This window comes from Pelophylax lessonae (genome assembly GCF_965119305.1).
Source record: "Pelophylax lessonae genome assembly, chromosome: 2".
Classification (NCBI taxonomy): domain Eukaryota; kingdom Metazoa; phylum Chordata; class Amphibia; order Anura; family Ranidae; genus Pelophylax; species Pelophylax lessonae.
This window is the reverse complement of record NC_138769.1, coordinates 386,454,712-386,467,206: the sequence shown is the minus strand read 5'-3', so window position 1 is coordinate 386,467,206 and position 12,495 is coordinate 386,454,712. Positions and strand designations below refer to the sequence as shown.

At 37.8% G+C, this 12,495-nt stretch overlaps 1 protein-coding gene across 2 annotated transcripts in view; it reads right to left on the bottom strand.

Moving 5' to 3' along the window:
* LOC309547738 (ras GTPase-activating protein 4-like) overlaps window positions 1–12,495 on the bottom strand; it is a 227,785-nt gene that overhangs the window by 11,617 nt on the left and 203,673 nt on the right. The window lies entirely within an intron of this gene.

Sequence of the window (12,495 nt, the reverse complement as noted above, 5' to 3'; positions counted from 1 at the left end):
AGTGTCATGGATTGTTCTCAATCATCGTCTGGGAAGACCAGGTGATGTCAATCTCAAAGGTTTTAAATGCCCAGACTCATCTGACCTTGCCCCAACAATCAGCACAATGGGATCTTCTAAGCAGTTGTCTAGAAAACTGAAACTGAAAATAGTTGACGCTCACAAAGCTGGAGAAGGCTATAAGAAGATAGCAAAGCGTTTTCAGATGTCAATATCCTCTTTTCGGAATGTATTAAGAAATGGCAGTCATCAGGAACAGTGGAAGTTAAAGCAAGATCTGGAAGACCAAGAAAAATATCAGACAGAACAGCTCACAGGATTGTGAGAAAAACAATTCAAAACCCACGTTTGACTGCACGATCCCTCCAGAAAGATCTGGCAGACACTGGAGTTGTGGTACACTATTCCACTATAAAGAGATACTTGTACAAATATGGTCTTCATGGAAGAGTCATCAGAAGAAAACCTCTTCTATGTCCTCACCACAAAAATCAGTGTTTGAACTTTGCAAATGAACATATAGACAAGCCTGATGCATTTTGGAAACAAGTTCTGTGGACCGATGAGGTTAAAATTTAATTTTTTTGGCCGTAATGAGAAAAGGTACGTTTGGAGAAGAAGGGGCACAGAATTTAATGAAAAGAACCTCTGTCCAACTGTTAAGCATGGGGGTGAATCAATCATGCTTTGGGGTTGTATTGCAGCTAGTGGCACAGGGAACATCTCACTAGTAGAAGGAAAAATGGATTCAATATAATTTCAGCAAATTTTGGATGGTAACTTGATGCCATCTGTGGAAAAGCTGAAGTTAAAGAGAGGATGGCTTCTACAAATGGATAATGATCCTAAACACACCTCGAAATCCACGGGGGATTACATCAAGATGTGTAAACTGAAGGTATAATTGAAAATCTATGGATAGACCTTAAAAGAGCAGTGCGTGACAGACAGCCCAGAAATCTCAAAGAACTGGAAGACTTTTGTAAGGAAGAATGGGCAAAGATACCTCAAACAAGAATTGAAAGACTCTTGGCTGGCTACAAAAAGTGTTTACAAGCTGTGATACTTGCCAAAGGGGGCAGTACAAGATATTAACTCTGCAGGGTGCACAAAATGTTGCAGACGCCATTTTTTTTTTGTTTTCTGTTATTTTGAAAGTGTCAATGATGGAAATAAAATCTAACTTTTGTTGACATATTATAAGAATGTCTAATCTGTAATTTGATGCCTTTTGGAAATTTTTCCATCTTTCCTTGGCTTCTTTATGCACATTAATACAAATTTTTACCTGGGGTGCCCAAACTTTCGATCACCACTGTAGAGAAGCAAACAGAGAGGGTGAATCTCCCTAACAGAGAAGAGACTGCAAAAAAACATCTCATAGGTGTTTTGGCATTATTTATACTTTAACCCTGACAGCTGCCCAAAGGTAATCAATGTGTTGTACACAAGACAATGGTCAAATAATTGTCAAATCTCCTGCTCACAGTAGAAAACACTCTCCCATGCCCCTTCTTTTTTTTCAGCAGATTTACACTTGCAACAGAGATAACCTGGAAAAAAAAAACACTTCTTAGCAATTACATTATACGCCAATCAAACATAACTTTATGACCACTGATAGGTTAAGTGAATAACACTGATCATCTTGTTACAATAGCATCTGAAAGTCTAAAGGATATCTTAGGCAGCAAGTAAACATTTTGTTCCCTGTAAGTAAATGGGAGAGTCTGCACAGACAGGGCATCATGGTAGACAAACGGAGCAGCATTTAGTCTGAGTCTCCATACAGAAGGACCTTTCCCTTCACTGTGAATGTAAAGTCAATCAAGGACAACCAGGTTGTTTTTAAAGCTTCCTGTATGTTTTGAGCAGAAAGAATTAAAGTATAACTAAAGGCAAAACTTTTTTTTTTTTTTAATTTGGATAGAGTGGAGAGGGATTAAAACTCTTGTCACTTTTTAGTGCTGTCTGTGCCTCCATTAGGTAGATTCTCTCTCTTTAATTCTCCTCTTTACCATTGTCATTGAAAGTGAAAGTAAACGAAAATCCCAAGAGGGGAAATCTTCCAATGGTGACACTAGTTCTGGTGACCTGGAGGTCCCCAAGGAATTCCCTTAATTTGCAGTGATTTCCTGTTTGTTTATGGGACAGGAAGTGAAGGGAAATTCCCGCAACGGGACACAGATGGTGAAAAAAAATCTGACAGGGGTTATAATCCTCCCTTTCTCTATCCAAAATGAAGAAAAGGGTTTTGCCTATAATTCTACTTTAGTTCCTCCACTTGTCTGACACCCTCATAGAGATTGCATTTTTGAAGGAGATTGGAGAGAGAGATATGAGAGTTTTTAAGCAAGAAAGGAAAATTGTCTGCATAAGCTGATATCTTGAAGTGGAGATCTCCCATTGTTAGGCCCAAAACTTTCTGGTTGGCTCTCACTGTACATAAAAAAAGGTTCTATGGACAGAATGAAAAAAAGGCGAGCATGTGGGCAGCCCTGCCATGTACTCTTAAAATGTCAATTTCCGTAAAGTGATTATAAACCCTAATTTTTTAGTTTTTTTTTTAAATAATAAACGTAATACCTGCTCTGTAGTTTTCCAAAGAACAGCCCCAATCCTTCTCTTCTGGGGTCCCCCACCGGTGCTTCTGGCTTCTCCTCTTTGGTGAGTGCTCCCAAAGGAAGTCACTTCCTTTGGGAGCACATGTGCAGGCTCAATCCTAAGCTGCACTGCCTGTGTTTATAGACACAGACAGCACGGCTCAGCCCCACCACCCCCCCCTCATCACAGGATATTGACAGCAGCCAACAGCTGGGGGGGGGGAGTGGTGCTGCTGGGAAGATCGTGTGGCCCAGAAGGTTTTTTTTAAGGTTCTATGGACAGAATGAAAAAAAGGCGAGCATGTGGGCAGCCCTGCCATGTACTCTTAAAATGTCAATTTCCGTAAAGTGATTATAAACCCTAATTTTTTAGTTTTTTTTTTTTTAAATAATAAACATAATACCTGCTCTGTAGTTTTCCAAAGAACAGCCCCAATCCTTCTCTTCTGGGGTCCCCCACCGGTGCTTCTGGCTTCTCCTCTTTGGTGAGTGCTCCCAAAGGAAGTCACTTCCTTTGGGAACACATGTGCAGGCTCAATCCTAAGCTGCACTGCCTGTGTTTATAGACACAGACAGCACGGCTCAGCCCCCCCCCCCCCTCATCACAGGATATTGACAGCAGCCAACAGCTGGGGGGGGGGGGGAGTGGTGCTGCTGGGAAGATCGTGTGGCCCAGAAGGTTTTTTTTGAGCCTTTAGAACCACTTGCCACAACTGCCACAATTGCCTCTATCCATTGCATGCATTTGTCACATGGGCCTATGTGATGAAGTGCTGACATATCATGAATTGCCAGTTAACTCTATAAATGATTTTTCGGCATTGGTGGAGAGGAATCGGGAAGGGGTCTAAGAGTGGTGGCTGCATGGATAATGTTATGAACCTTCATAACATTCTGCCATGCCTCACATGGTGGGAGAAAGCAGACTTGGTCAAGATCAATGATTTGTGCTACATGGGGGAGAAGGTCGCTAGCTAGTTATTTCGTGAAGAGTTTCAGAACAGTATTGAGTAGGAAGATGGGTCAAAAACTGGCATATGAGAAGGGGTCTTTTCATTCTTTGGGAATCACCATGATTTAGGCACTTAGAGAGCCCTTGAAAGTGGAAATGTTAAGTTAGAGAATTGAGAGCTGCTGAGAGTCAGGGGAGAAGTTGTGGGAACATTTTTTAGTACTGGATGATGAGACCATCTGGGCCCAAGAAATTTCTTTGTGGTTTCGGGATGGCATTTGCAGAGTGTTGTTCCTCATGAAAAAAGGGTAAATGTAGTTGAGATGCTATTTTTGGGTCAAAGCGAGGTAGATTAGAGGAGGCAATGTATAAATTGATGTTATCTGCCAAGTCAGAAGTGGTGCTGGGTCTCTGGGTGTAGGGTATAATGAGTAGGTGCCAAAGGTATTGGCAATTTCAAGCAACAAAGGGAGTAGTAAAAATGTTTTTTTAGTTGAGTATAGTATAGTAAGGTTAGAACTCCTGTCAGCTTTCTATTTCTGTCCTTGTCCCTAACTGCAAATTCTCCCTCACTACCTGTTAGGTGAAACTGATTTTATGTGGGTGAGCTGAAGTGCACAGGAGAATGTTCAGCAGGGACCGGTCGAGATTGAAACCATCTATGGGCAGGCTGATTGTTACAGTCGGTAAGGTTGAAAAAAGACACCAGTCCCCAAGTCGATCCAGACAACCAGCATGTCAGGTTTTCAGCGAATATAACCGCTGGCAATAATCACAGTGTTCTCCCGGCAGGGACAGCCCATTTACCCCCCACCTCCACACCTGGAGAAAACAATAACTCCGCGGGAGTGATTCAAGTGATTTTATTTCCTGCAACCTGTGGTTTGAGTATTGCACATGAGAGAGTGACATATGGTGTGAGCAGTTGTAATTACTGTATTTGTATTTTCCTACCCATAGCAGCATAACAATGATTTTTTTCTAATTTTTGCAATGTGTAGGAGTGAAACTGCATCCAAAAAGGAATATGGTTCACTCAAGGTAGTCTCCAATTTATCTACAGACTATGGGGGAATTGTTAGAGATTTTGAGTTTAATATTATTTTAAATGATACAAGTCTCTAAAATACATATGAATGTTATAAAGTATTATGTTAGTTTTTAAAGGTTCCTTCAATATGTCTTTAAAGGACAGAAAAGCTGTTTTGCTATGTATGTATTTCTATTCTGAGTTTCTATGTCAGTATGTTGGGTGGGGTTATGTGTCTTACTATAGATTCAAACCATATATGCAAGAGTGGGTGTTACTTTTATATTTAGAATTACTACCTTCTTGGGACACACTTTTTGCTGACATCGTCTTTACATACAGTATAAAAGACAACTATATCTATAGAATAAGCAGAGATGAGAAAAGAACATCCTACACGTAACACTTCTCTCTCTCCTTCTGTCCTTTTTTGTTTTATTCTGTTTCCTATGTTTTGCTTTACTTTAAGACATGGGTGTCCAACCTTTTAGCTTCTCTGGGACACATTGAGTGTGGAGAAATTTTCTTGGGCCGCATATAAAATATATACTATAGTTAAGGTATATAAGTAATAAAATGTCGCCGCACCCTTCCCACGCGCCACTCCCCCCGCACTAATTTAGCACAACTAGAGGATGATCAAATAACATGGAATCAGTATACAGAGGTTTACTTCTTCTGAGAGATAATAAACCACCATGAACTCTTCAGTGATTTGAAGTGGTCATGGTGGTAGGAGTCAGAAACACTGCACATTCTCACCTCCCCCCTTCGAGGCAGCCTCTGCCTACTGTTAGTTGGAAGCTGCTGTGACCATGCCCCTGACCCAACTTCCTTCCTCCCCAGCAAAAAAAAAAATTGTCAGGGGGCAGTGGGCCGCATTGCCTGCGGTTCTGGGCCGCATGCGGCCCCTGGACCGCAGGTTGGACATGCCTGCTTTAAAAAAATAAAACCACTTTCCTGAAATATCGTGACTTAAAAATAATAATAATAATAATAAGTCTATTTCAAACATTTTGGTGAAGAATGCGGACCTGGATTAAGTATATTTATCCTGGACTCCAGTTAACGATCCTGCTTCCAGGGGTGAATTTTTTGTCTGTTTTCTCACCTATTAACCACCTAGGCGGTAATCCCGAGCGTGACTCGGGGTGGATTTTTCATTGCAGGAGCGGTAACCCCGAGTCACGCTCGGGGTGGATTGCAGAGAGCGCAGCGGTGTTCTCTTACCTTATCCTGGCGATCCAGCGATAATCTCTAATTGCTGTGATCGCCAGCCGAGAGTCCCGCCGCTCCTCCGTCCACCGTCGGTCTGATCACTTCCTAGTTCCATTCCCTGCAGCAGCAATGCTGCATGGGAGCGGAACTAGGGAGGGAAATTCAAAAAAAAAAAAAAAACGTTACACAAAACACATTTTATATTATATATATATATATATATATATATATATATGCATATATATATATATGCATATATATATATATATATGCATATATATATATATATATATATATATATATATATATATATATATATATATATATGCGCATATATATATATATATATATATACCGGTATATATATATATATGCATATATATATATATGTGTATATATATATATATATATATATATATATATATATATATATATATATATATATATATATATATGCACACACACACACATATATATATAAAATTATATTATTGATTCAATTATAAATCATGCGTTATATATTATATATATATATATATATATATATATGTGTGTGTGTATATATATATATATATATACACACACACATGTATATATATCTATATATAATATATAATGCATGAATTATAATCTAATCAATAATATAATTTTATTATATATATTATATATTAAATAATAAAATAATATTATTGATTCGATTATAATTCATGCGTTTGTGTTTCAAATTTATCACATCTGGGATGTCTACTAGACTCTTGTTTTGGTCAGGTTTAAGTCAGTAATTACTAAGAATTGTAGGCCTATAATACATAACGCCAAATTTCCATGAAAACAATTGTACCGCTTTTGGTATGTAATTCCTGACATAATCATACCGCCAGGGAGGTTAACAGCTTTCGGTTCAGCAAGAAGATAAAAAAAAAAAAAAAAAGCAAAAGACCCAGCTTGTACGAAGATTGATTGACATTACCATCTGGACAGTGGTCTCAAGTATTTTTAGATCCGGGAGGACTTCCAGGTTAAGTGAAAGGGTGACGTTACATACGTAAATATTTCTGCCAAGGTTATAGTCCCTGCTAGGGGAAGCTGGTAGCCAGGACACATGAGACATTCTCACAGGATATCAGGTTGGAGGCCCCAGGGTAGGGCTTTAAATGGGACTAAGACTTCACGTTATTTTTTAAAGCCCACCATTACAGGAAACCCGGCAGACGTTCCCTTTGGATGAGGCAAGTTTGGAAGTCAGATTCTGAATATTGAAGACTGAAGTCCAAGGACAAAGAAAGAACAAAAGGCAAAAGAAAATAGACACTACTCATCTCTTGTTTTTCTTTAAGAGTGCACAGGACTGTAATTCTTAACAGGGGTGAGTGTGTTTGTTCATATAAGCAGATAAAATGGAATGGTTAACATCTCAAGCTCAGAAGTATAAACATGTCCCTGTACTATCACGAATTGAAACATTCCATATATGGAATACAGGCATGCAGTGGTTTATTGATCAGTGTTGACAACAAAATGTTTAGCAAAGAATCAACTAAATTTAATGCTGCATGTAACATATTGTTATCATTTTATGAATATTAAAGCCCTGAAATGTGCGTCATTCCAAACGCATACAAGGGGCAGAACAAAGCTTACAAGAGAATCCATTAATTGAGATTGTGGAAAGAACTGTATGCAAATTAGAGAAATGGAAAAGAGCTTGGTGTTTAGCGTTTAACAACAATCCTGCAGATGAGGTTGCAGGAAACAATAAGTTAGGGATTGAGCAATTTTTACAAAATATTCTAAACTTGGATTTGGTTATTAAATTAAAGGCAGTAGATTGTCCTAATTTACTTGAGGCTACCCAGCAAATGTTGAAACATAAATGTTTTGCGCAACCTGAAGTTTCTAAACGTCAACTGTTAAAAGTTTTTGCAACAAGCATTTCTAGTAAAGACTATAGTAAAGACTATGGTTGTGGGAGGAGTCTTTCTAAAGGAAATGGCCAATCGCAGTTCATGGGCGGGCCCCAGTCTGTGAGTTTCATGAGAAAATCATTCTCCAAATAATTTCTTTGTTTTTGCTATAATCGGGAAAGTCATATTAAAAAGCAGTGTACAAGTTTTTTTGCACATATACAATAAAAATCTGTAAAAAAAAAATAGATCCAGTTACACAAACTAGCTAGCTATCCCATGACAGTTTTCATTCTGCTGTGGCTCAGAGAATGACAGATTTTTGTGTCAATTCTTCCAGATACATGATAAAGAGTACATGGACGAAAAAAAAAAAAACTATTTAAAAGGTACTATTACCTACTAATGTAATTGTTTTAAGAAAATTTTTAGGCCTTTTCAAATTTTCTCGAGAGTTCAGTGAGATTTTTGCAGACAAAGCATCTGTCTGAGTAAATCCAAATGAATTATGGATGCTTACTGAGGATATAGGGCAAATGTTTTTAATAATAGGAGAGGCATTGTATAAAATAATTTGAAGATCTAAAGAAAGCCCTTATAAATTCAGTATTTCTGATTAATGTAAATCAATTGTAGACAATTTCATCAGTAAAAATGTGTTAGGAGTGCATTGGACAATACTATGTCATTGTGGGTTTTGCACCACTTGTTTTGCTAACACCTCAGGTTACACTAAAAGGTGTTATTACAAAGAAAGGCAAAGGGTGTTAATTCACAAAGATTTGCTTGTCAGTTGAAGTGGGAGGTAATTATTTCTTGGCTCAAATAACGCAATGTGAGAGACAGAGCCACAGTTGTGTAATAATTAATCATGAAAAAGTCTCTCCTTCACTTTTTTTCTGAACATTTGTCGGAAATAATTTCCTGTGCCGATACTGCATAGATGGATCCAGATAATGGCACAGTGGAGCGTATGTGATGGGATTTGCTGTTTGGATTCCAGATCAGCAACTTTGTTACAATATAAGCTTCCTGGATATATGTCTGCACAAAGAGCTGGACCTGAGGCTGCCTTGTGTTTGTTTTGCAGTCAGTGACAGTGCAGATGTGGTTCATTCACTCACATTGTATCTTTCTATATGGTCCACGAGAGGCATGGTTGGTTCTCAAAAATAATCCACTTCAACATGATCAAGTTTCTTTCAGAAATAGAACATATAGGAAAGATCAAAATAAATCAGTGGTCCTTTCACAAATTTAAAGCAATTGTGAGTGTAGTAGTCAAAAGAATATACGAATCTGATAAGACTACTTCTGTATAAGATTTAATTTAGTCATAGGATAAAGAGGGGTACACTGAAATGTTATCTTAGTTAGAATCAGTGCAGACTCATCAGGGGGGTGGAGCCTGGTCATGGCGGGGTGAGGCACGCTAGGAAGGAGCTCCTGTTCCCTTTCTCTGAGACCCGAACTAAGCAATCGTCTATCCCCTACAGATGAGTGGGACTGAGAGGGAAACTATCGGATGAACCTCTCTCCCCCCTCCCCTCCTCTGGAACAGCAGACCCATCCCCCGAAGCAGTGCTCACTCGAGCAGGAATCAGAGTGAGAGGTGATCCCTCTCCTAGAGTCCGTGGCTGCAACAGGAGAGAATTACTGCCTGATATTACCCAAACTAAAAGGGAATACAAAACTGGAGCCGTTCTATGAAGAATGACACAGGAAAGGTATGTGTCTGTGTTGAAATAAGACAGTCTGAAGAGCCGTGTGAGCTGGGAGAGATAAGTGGTGAATAAACAAACACAAGCATACCTTGCTCCTTGAACAGCTGATGAATAACAGAGAGACATAAGGAAGGAGAGAGAGACCCTGGAGGGAAGGAGAGAGGGGGGAGGATTGGAAGGAATAAGGAGAAATATTCCCCAAATATACCCTGGAAAATTAGAAATTGTTCAGAAGGATACATAGGATAAAAGCTGGGGACTGTGTTTGAACATAAGGAGAACGGAAACGAAAAAATAACAAAGAACAAGGTTTATCTTGTGTCTCTGTAAACCCCCTGAAACAACCAGTATATAACAGAGAACTGATTATTAGGTGAGAGTAACACCATAAAAAGGGGGTAACCTGGGAGTGAATGGAAAGATTCTTCCCTCAAATATATCACTACATAAGAGGGAGGCATTTTTTGCGGAATGTCAGCTGAGAAGAAACAGAAATTAAAACCTAATACCCGCTCTTCTGTGAAAATCTCAGGTGTCCCACTGCTGAAATCAGCATTAAAACCCTCTGAGGAAATAAGTTACTTTTTTCCAAGCTTGAAAGAGCAACCATTGAGGGATAATTTGATCCAAATAGAATCTAATATATCAACACCTCAAGCAGTAGATAGAAAAGGAAAAGATAAGCCCAATATGACTACTGAAATTGCAACAGCGGATCAACAGGAATTACAAAAAGAACAGAGAGAAACCCAATTAACAGGGACTCAGGATATGGGTAACAAGGAAAAAAAAAAGAGGAAGAATCGGATATTAGAGCACTTCTCCAAGCACTCCCTACTAAGGCGGATTTGGAAAATATCATGGGGAAATTGGAAACAAAATTCAGTAATGAGATTCAGAAAATAAGAGGTGTGTTGACAGATATAGAAATTAAAACAGATACCAATGAACAGAAAATAGAAGCAATCAATCAGAGAGTTATAAACCTGGAGAAAGAAAAAGAAACCTATTTAAATACAACACTGACCCTGCAGCTGCGTTTGGAAGATTTGGAAGACAGAAGTAGGAGAAATAATATAAGAATCAGAGGATTATCAGAATCAGTAGAAAGAGATCAGCTATTGGAGGGAGTCAAATGTATTTTTCATAAAATCCTGGGGGGCAAATCTACTGCACCTATAGAAATAGATAGAGCTCATAGAGCCCCGGGACCAAGGTTGAAAGATCCTAGGAGACCACGAGACGTGATCGTAAGGATCCACTTTTTCAATAAAAAGGAGGAGATCCTTAGAAAAGCTTGGACTCTGGGACAAATAGAATATGAAGGATCTAATATTAAAATATTTCCTGATATATCCAGACCTACTTTAAACCGCAGGGCCTTACTCCATCCAGTGCTAGAAAAGGCTAGACATCTAGGCTTTAAATACCGCTGGAATTATCCAATAGCAGTTACATTCCACAAAGAGGGTTCCTTTTTCACATTGAAGGATTCAAAGGATCTACCAATGTTGTTCAAATATTTAGGAACTCCTGAATTTCCCGTACCAAATTGGTTAGAAATATCCCCTATGAGAAGAAGACAGAAAGGAAGGGAAGACACAGAAACTTTAGGAGAAGAAAGAACATGAGAAAGAAGGGAGGGAAAATCTCTGGAAGATAAGAAAGGAGCTATGACTTTACCGGAGAATAGAGATGTGGGAGAGAAAATGGCAATTCAAATTTAAACCTTTTTTTTTTTTTTTTTTATATATATTTTTTAGGGGTCACTGAATTGGTGGTAATATATGTATTTTTGGATTGGTTGAAAGTGATTTATATATTTTTATTTGGTTATCACAGTATGAGTTAATAAGTTTGGTTGAAGAATTTCACAAAAGTAAAGGGGAGGGGTTTTCCCCCTTCTAAAAAAACCCTTTCTTTTTCACAATAAAAAAGGACTGTATCCTAATTACACTTAAGTGGGGGTTTTTAGGGTTGACGGATTAACCCGGAAATTTTTTTTTTTTCCTTCACAATATAAAGGATTGTATCCTAAATACACTTAAGCGGGGGTTTTATTAGGGTTCGAATGATTAACCCGGATTTTATTTTATTTTTTATTATTTTTTGGGGGGAATTTCTTTTTTTTTTTTTTTTTTTTTTCCGTCACTGAAGAAACGGAATATTACATGTAATTTTTGGATTGGTTGAAATTGAAATATATATTAATTTGAACTCCACAATATGAGTTAATAAGTTTGGTTGTAGAATTTTACAAAGCAAAGAGGAAGGGTTTTTCCCTCCCCCCTTTTTATTTTTTATTTATTTATGTATTTTTTTTTTAATATTGATTAGACACTGAAGAAAGTGGTGATAATACATGCAATTTTTGATTCAAATGAAACTGATGTATGCATTAATTTTAAAACCACAATAGGAGTTAATAAGCTTGGTTGTAGAATCTTACAAAGCAAAGAGGAAGGGTTTTTTTTCCCTTCCCTTCCCCCCCCCTCCCCTTTTTTTTTTTTAATTTTTTTTTCTATGTATGTATGTATGTATGTGTATGTATGGGTATGTATATGGGTACATATGTATACATGTGTGTGTGGGTGAGGGTGTGTGTATATGTGTGTATATATGTAGGGGACATTATTATATAATACATATAAGTGATAATAAAGAAGTTTAAAGAACATTTGAAATGCTGCAGCACATCAAACACAAATTCACGTCGGTATAAGGGTTTTTTTTTTTTTTTTTGTTTTTTTTTGGATCACTGAAGGAGTTGATGATAGGATATGTGTTTTTGGAGTGGTTGAATTTGAATTGTAAATAAATTTGGATATCACTGTAAGATTAATTAATTGGTTGTAGAATTTCACAAGTAAAGGGGAGGGGTTTTCCTCCCTTCCCCCTTGTAAAAAAACCCCCTTTTTTTTTTTTCTCACAATATAAAGGATTGCATCCTAATTACACTTAAGTGGGGGCTTTATTAGGGTTGAAGGATCAACCAGGAACTTTTTTTTTTTTTTTTTGATGTGCTACAGAATGATCACTAATAGATCTGCAAATTAGTTTATTG